Genomic DNA, 8,103 nt, shown 5'->3' with positions numbered 1-8,103 from the left:
TCAACATTAGAAACACAATCAATGTAATCCATCACATTAATAAAACAAAAGACAAGAACCACATGATCTTATCAATCAATGCAGAAAAGACACTTGACAAAGTCCAACACCCATTCATGATAAAAACTCTCAACAAAATAGGAATAGAGGGGAAATTCCTCAGTATAATTAAGGGCATTTATACAAAGCCAACAGCCAACATCATCCTAAATGGAGACAGTCTGAAAGCATTCCCCTAGAGAATGGGAACCAGACAAGGATGCCCTTTATAACTACTTTTATTCAATATTGGGCTGGAGGTCCCAGCCAGAGTAATTAGACTAGAAAAAGAAATAAAGGGCATACAGATTGGTAAGGAAGAAGTAAAAGTATCTCTGTTTGCAGATGATATGATCTTATATACAGAAAACCCCAAAAGAATCCACAAGAAAACTACTGGAACTAATAGAAGATTTCAGCAAAGTATCAGAATATAAGATCAACATACAAAAATTAATTGGATTCCTCTACACCAACAAATAGAACTTTGAAGAGGAAATCACTAAATCAATGCCATTTACAATAGCCCCAAGAAAATAAAATACTTAGAAATAAATCTAACCAGAGACGTAATGGATTTATATGAAGAAAACTACATTACTGCAAGAAACCAAAAGAGACCTACATAAGTGGAAAAACATACCTTGCTCATGGATAGGAAGACTCAACACTGTGGAAAATTTCTATTCTATCCAAAGTGATCTACAGATACAATGCAACCCCAATCCAAATTCTAACAGCATTGTTTAATAAGATGGAGAAACAAATCACCAAATTCATATGGAAAGGGAAGAGGCCCCGGATAAATAAAGCATTACTGAAGAAGAATAAAGTGAGAGGCCTCACACTACCTGATTTTAGAACCTATTATACTGCCACGGTAGTCAAAACAGCCTGGTTCTGGTACACAACAGATACATAGACCAATGGAACAGAACTGAGAATCCAGATGTAAATTCATCCACCTATGAGCAGCTGGTATTTGATAAAGGCCCTAAGTCCATTAACTGGGGAAAAGACAGTCTCTTTAACAAATGGTGCTGGCATAGCTTAATATCCATCTGCAAAAAAAATGAAGCAAGACCCATACCTCACACCATGCACAAAAACTAACTGAAAATGGATCAAAACCTAAATATAAAATCTAAAACGATGAAGATCATGGAAGAAAGAACAGGGACAATGCTAGGAGCCCTAATTCATGGCATAAACAGAATACAAAACATTAATAACAATGCACAAACACCAGAAGAGAGACTAGATAACTGGGAGCTCCTAGAAATCAAAAGATTTCACCAGAAGAGTAAAAAGACAACCTATGACTGAGAAAAAATTTTTGGCTACAACAAATCCAATCAGCGTCTAATCTCTAAAATCTACAAGATATTTGAAAACTTCAACAACAAAAAGACAAATAACCCAATTTAAAAATGGGCAAAGGATATGAACAGGCACGTCTCCATTTCCTCATGTATCTGTTAGCCACCAGGATCATTATGTATCTGTTAGCTCAGGATCATTAACTATTAGAGAAATGCAAATCAAAACTACAATGAGATACCGTCTCACCCCAACAAGGCTAGCATTAATCAAAAAACACAAAATAATAAATGTTGGAGAGGTCGTGCAGAGACTGGAACACTTATACCTTGCTGGTGGGACTGTAAAATGGTACAAACACTTTGGAAATTGTTTTGGCGCTTCCTTGAAAAGCTAGAAATGGAAGTACCATACGATCCAGTAATCCCACTCCTTGGAATATATCCTAGAGATATAAGAGCTGTCACATGAATAGATATATGCACACCCATGTTCATTGCAGCAGTATTCACAATAGCAAAAAGATGGAAACAACCTAGGTGCCTATCAACAGACGAATGGATAAGCAAGATATGGTATATTCACACAATGGAATACTATGCCACAATAAAGAACAACAATGTATCTGTGAAACGTCTTAGAGCATAGAGGGATCTGGAAGGCATTATGCTGAGTGTAATCAGTCAATCGCAAAAGGACAAATATTGTATGAGGCCACTATTACAAGAACCTAAGAAATGGTTTAAACACAGAAAAAAATATTCTTTGATGGTTACAAGGGTGAGGCGGGAGGGAGAGGGGTATTCACTAACTAGATAGTAGATAAGAGGTGAAGAGAAGGACAACACACAATACAGGGGAAGTCAGCACATCTGGACTACACCAAAAGCTAAGAAGTTTCCTGAATACAACCAAACACGTCAAAGGATAGAGTAGCAGGGGCGGGGGTCTGGGGACCATGGTTTCAAGGGACATCTAGGTTAATTGACATAAGAAAGTTTATTAAGAAAACGTTCTGCATCCCACTTAGGTGAGTGGCATCTGGGGTCTTAAAAGCTAGCGAGCGGCCATCTAAGATACATAAATTCGTCCCAATCCCCCTGGAGCAAAGGAGAATGAAGAACACCAAAGATACAAGGAAAATATTAGCCCAAGAGACAGAAAGGACCACATAAACCAGAGACTCCACCAACCTGAGACCACAAGAACTAGATGGTGCCCGGCTACCATCAATGACTGCCCTGACAGGGAACACAACAGAGAGTCCCTGATGGAGCAGGAGAAAAGTGGGGTGCAGAACTCAAATTCTAGTAAAAAGACCAGACTTAATGGTCTGACTGAGACTGGAGGGACTGTAGAATACACGGCCCCCGGACTCCCCATTAGCCCAGAACTGAAACCATTCCCGAAGCCAACTCTTCAGACAAAGATTAGACTGGACTGTGGGACATAAAATGATACTCGTGGAGAGAGTGCTTCTTAGCTCAAGTAGATACATGAGACTAAATGGACAGCTCCTGTCCAGAGGTGAGATGAGAAAGCAAAAAGGGAAAGGAACTGGTTGAATGGACATGGGAAATCCAGAGTGGAAAAGAGGAGTGCACTTTCACATTATGGGGAAAGCAGCTAGGGTCACATAGCAATGTGTGTATGAATTTTTGTATAAGAAACTGACTTGAACTTTAAGCTTTCACTTAAAGCACAATAAAAAAAGAAAAAAATGTATGACTTTAAGGAAACATGGGATGTATAGCGCTTATTTATAGATTATTAACTGTGTTTCGGTATATATGGCAAATCTGCAAGATAAGTATGGTTATCTCCATTAAAAAAAAAGTGTGGTTATATTGGTCACAGCAAGTAGAAGATTAAAGATGTCGAAAGTGATTAGTCTGCCTCTGAAACCCATCATCTTTACTCTGTGTCATGTTTTCTCCATGCCCAACCCCATGCTGCCTCCATGTCTTGGTGCTACATGTAATTTTTCCAGAACACCACCTTTCACGTGTGATCAAGAACAGAAAGTAGACATATTCCTGAATATGAAAGCTATTAAGCCTTCCCATGTCTTCTTCACCTAGACTCTCTTCCTCGTGTAAGTGATATTTCCTGATAGAACTAAACACCTGCACCCCACACTAGTCTTTTTCTATCAGTGATATTTTGAAAGTTGGGTGAAGAAACTGAGTACCTTCAAAATCTGTATTCTTATGCAGAAATTAATTATAACTTATAATTTTTAAATAATTTTAAGGTTACAGAAGAATTACAAAAATAGTACAGAAGTTCATGTATACCACTATCCAGCTTACCCTAATATTAACATTTTATATACCACAGTAAAATTATCAGTACCAGGAAATTAACATTGGTGCAAGACTATTAATCAAACTACAGATCTTATACAATTTTTTTTCACTAATGTCCTTTTTTTTTTTTTTTTTCTGATTCAAAATCTAGTCCAGGATCTCGCATTGCATTTATTTGTTATTTTCCCTTAGTCTCTTCCAATCTGCAACAGTTTCTTAGTTTTTCCTTATTTTAATGCCCTTGGCAATCATGAAGAGTATTGATTGTTTTGTAGAATGTTCTTCAGTTTGGTTTTGTCTGAAATTTCTCATGATAGGACTAAGGTTATGCATGCTTGGCATAAAAACCACAGAAATGACGATGTGTTCATCTCAGTGCATCTTATTAAGGGGTCCATATTGTTGATTTGTCTTATTATTGATGATGTTAACCTTGATCACTTGGTTAAGGTGGTGTCGACTGGGTTCGTATCTATTAGTAGCTAATAAATATTTTATAGTTAAAAAAGATTATCTAAGATAATATCCTCTTTCTTCTCAGACTTTCACCTACCACTTTTAGCATCCTTCAGTGGATCTTGTCTGCAACAATTACTCCCATTGTTTTTGCCTAATGGTGATTTTCTATTGAAATGCAATTTGAATCTGCAATAGGTAAAGTCTTCCTACATTGCAGAAGACACCATTTTTTCCCTTCCTCATGTCTTCAGCGCCTCTAGTGAATATAAATGTATTTCTTAATAGTGTTCTTTCCCTTAATCAGCATTGGAGTCCACAGAAAATGGTACTTATTTTCAGTGAAAAATGGTACCTCACTTTTCTTAGCCACCTATTTTACTTTGGGACTAAAATAGAATGGGTGAAAAATAAAACTCTGCACCATGCTCCGTATGTGTCTATTCCCTGCAGAATCTGATGATGGAAGAAAACATCAGGAGTATTTCTTTCAATATGATAGTTGTCAAGAACCAAAGAAACCTCATTGATTTTATAAGGTGTCTTTGTGCTTGGGGAGCCCTGGTAGCACAGTGGTTAAGACCAAATGGTTGGCAGTTCAAATCCACCAGCCTCTCCTTGGAAGTCCTATGGGGCAATTCTACTCTATCATTAGAGTTGCTATGAGTCGGAATCGACTCAGTGATGAGTTTGGTTTGGATTTTTGTGTTTGGGCTTTTAATGAAACAAATTTGGTTACATGCAAGAAAAACCTCTTCAGTGTCTCTTTGTTTTGTTATTTTTTTTTTAGCCCTTCTTTTCCTAAGTTGTTTCTCAAAGGAATCGTAGTAATAGACTGAGATACTGCATTTCCCTAAAACCAAAGGAAACATCATCAAGGAAAACTTGCAGAATTAAGTGTTTAAAAGACTTCCTTATCCTCCAGCCCCATTAAGACAAGGGATTAAAAGTAAGCAGCTTATTATGTAGGCTTGGTTATGCCTCTGTATTATGTGTGTCCTGGAGCAAGTCTTGAACTCCTTTAGATTTCAGGTTCTCTATAACTAAGTGGGATAAGTGATCGTACAAAATATTTTTAGCAACTTGGATTTATGTACAAATTTTATAATTGTCCAAAAGTTAATTGTTGTTTCTGTCTATTCAGTTACATCAGAACAACTAATTGTACAACAGTAAAATCCCCACTTTCCAGGGGCACTTTCCACCACCACTGTGCCAAAAAGTATGACTTTGTTCTTTCTGGAGAATTGGTCTGTCAGCAGTCTTACAATATAAGTATCTCAGTCAAATCAGATGAGATACAAGAAGCAAATTCGTCTGAATTCAGTGAAAAGAAAAACATTCAAGGAGAAGAAAACTTTATAATTATAGTTAATGAAGTACCTGTTACTATTTAAAAGAACAAGATAAATCAACCCATGTTCCATATATCAAAAAAATATAAAATAATGGAAGTAAATATAAATTATTTGTTCCTACAGATAAGCACTCCAGATTTCTTCGGTATAATTTTAGATTTGATATGAGACAGAACATTTGTAATATAAATGTAGGGCTTTGAATCTAAGATTACCTACAAAAACATTAATTTACATTTCTATAAATCTGGATTTTTTTTTCTATCCAAAATATTATAAAGAAGATGTCTCTTAAGGAGGAATAATATTAACTTCCCCTTGTTCATCACCCCAAAGGAGGGATTATATTAACTTCCCCTTGTTCATCGCCACACTTTCAACTGTTATATCCAACCATTTAGTTCCCTTCACTGGTGTCTCAAACATAATAGTGGGTGATAGTTTAAAGATGGTGTATTAGTTTTCTACTGATGTTGCAACAAATTACCACAGACTTAGTGGCTTAAAGAAACACAAATGCATTATCTTACAGTTCTGTAGGTGAGAAGTCTAGCACAGGTCTCACTGTGTTCCTTTCTGGAGGCTCTAGGAGAATCAGTTTCCTTGCCTTTTCTAGCTTCTAATGGCCACCCACATTTCTCGACTGTTGGCTCTCTTCCGCCACCTTCATCAGCAACACTGCATCTCTCTGACCATTCTTTCATAGTCACAGCTGTCTCTCTGAGGACAACTGGAAAAGGTTCTCTGCTTTCAAGCACTCAAGTGATTAGTTTAAGCCTACCTGGAAAATCTAGGCTAATTTCTCCATCTCAAGGTCCTTAACCTTAATTATATCTACAAAGTTGCCTTTGACATGTAAGGTAACATATTCACACGTTCTGCAGATTAAGACTGGAGACAGCTTTGGGGTTCATTTTTTTGCATACCACAGGTGGCCTCACCTGAACAGACTTGTTCCCTATTAAGCCAATTCCCTTTCCCTCTTTGGCACTTGTTGACCCCATACCTACATTTAAAAAAAAAAAAAAAACTTTTGGAAGACAAATTGTGACCATTTGTCTAGTCATTTGGCCAATTAGTCATGCTCAATCCATGAATTTCCTGGTAAGTGACAAGGGATATAGATTCAGATTATTCTGGACCTTCTTGAAGGTTAGGTTCCCCAGAGAACAGTGAGATGGAAAATAAATTATAGGAAATTTGTTTTGGACTGTTTTTGGGAACATCACTGTAGAAGAGAAGGGAAGGGAGCAAGGTTAGGCAGAAGAAATTGGGCTGCAGTGTAGTCTCAACAAAAGCTTCAGCTGATTGTACATTGGGCGACATGGGTCCTGAAGCCAGCATGACTCTAGAATTATACGGTGTTGCAATGAGAAAATCTGTCCTTTATGTTCCTAAAGCTACCGTTTGTGGGATCCAGGCTGCCTAACTACAACTACAACCTTAATATTTCTTTGTCCCTACTTTACCCAAAGCATGTTCAAGAATAGTTAAGTATCAAGAGTTCCGGCAAAATGGCGCTCTAGGCAGAAGCACCACGCCGTCCCTCCACAGCAAAGATCCGAAAAACTAAGCCGAACAGAGAATACAACAATCCTGAAACCCTAAAACATCAAATGAAGAGATAAAGAACTCAGCAAAGCACCAAATGGAGTGAGAAAACTGACAGAGAATGGAGAGAGAGGCGAGATACATGCAGAGGTCCCCTACCAGCTAACGCAGCGTGGATCCTCCATCTTGGACTCCTATCAGACACCAGCAAACGGGGTACGAGAAAGCAGCTTCACCGAGCTTCCAGCGGGAGACAAAACAACGAGTAATTTGCGATATACGCTTTCCCACCCCCCACCCTTCTTCACCCCAACTCGGCCTCCTCTGCTTCCCGCGGCCACAGTCTCTTGAACGGGAAACAGCGGCTGCTTGGATTCCACACACCTGAACGGGTGGCTCTCTGAGTGCCATTTGTTGGCTGCTGGTGTTGCTTTTTATCCGCTTCTTTTTATTTCTTCCTTGTCTCTCCCCGCATCCCCCTCCTTTCGCTCGAGTACCTCTCTCCGTGTGCCATCTTTGCTTCTTCCTGAGGGGCTACAGAGCTCCGGTAATTTGTGATATACGCTTTCCCACTCTCTACCCTTCTTCACCCGCACTCGGCCCCCTCTGCTTCCCACAGACACAATCTCTGGTCCAGAAACACCAGCCCGCACTAGCTGGCTCTCTGAGTGCCATTTGTTGGCTGCTAGTGTTGCTTTTTTTTCTGCTTCTTTTGATTTCTTACTTACCTCTCACCACCTCCCCCTCACTTTGCTGAAGTACCTGGCTCCGTGCGTCATCTTTGCTTCTTCCTGAGGGGCTGCGGAGCTCCATTCGAGTGTGGAGCTGCTTCCCAGTTTGGGCTGCCACGCTGGTGGGATCCCGGGGCTTTTGTTCGTTCATTTGTTTGTTTTCTTTTCCTTTTCCTGAGTTGGGAGCACTTTTTGGCCAGGCTGAGCTGCGTGGCAGGGAGGCTCCCCTTCGGCTTCCACAGACGTGCAGAGGGATCCCTGAGCGCATTTCTTTTTACGTTGGTTTTTTTTTTTTTTTTCCTGTTTCTTTCGGGGCCTTTCTTCTTCTTTTTTTTTTTT

The sequence above is a fragment of the Trichechus manatus genome, unplaced genomic scaffold (genome assembly GCF_000243295.1).
Source record: "Trichechus manatus latirostris isolate Lorelei unplaced genomic scaffold, TriManLat1.0 scaffold00192, whole genome shotgun sequence".
Taxonomy (NCBI): Eukaryota; Metazoa; Chordata; class Mammalia; order Sirenia; family Trichechidae; genus Trichechus; species Trichechus manatus.
The sequence above is the reverse complement of the archived record's forward strand: the minus strand, read 5'-3'. Positions refer to the sequence as shown.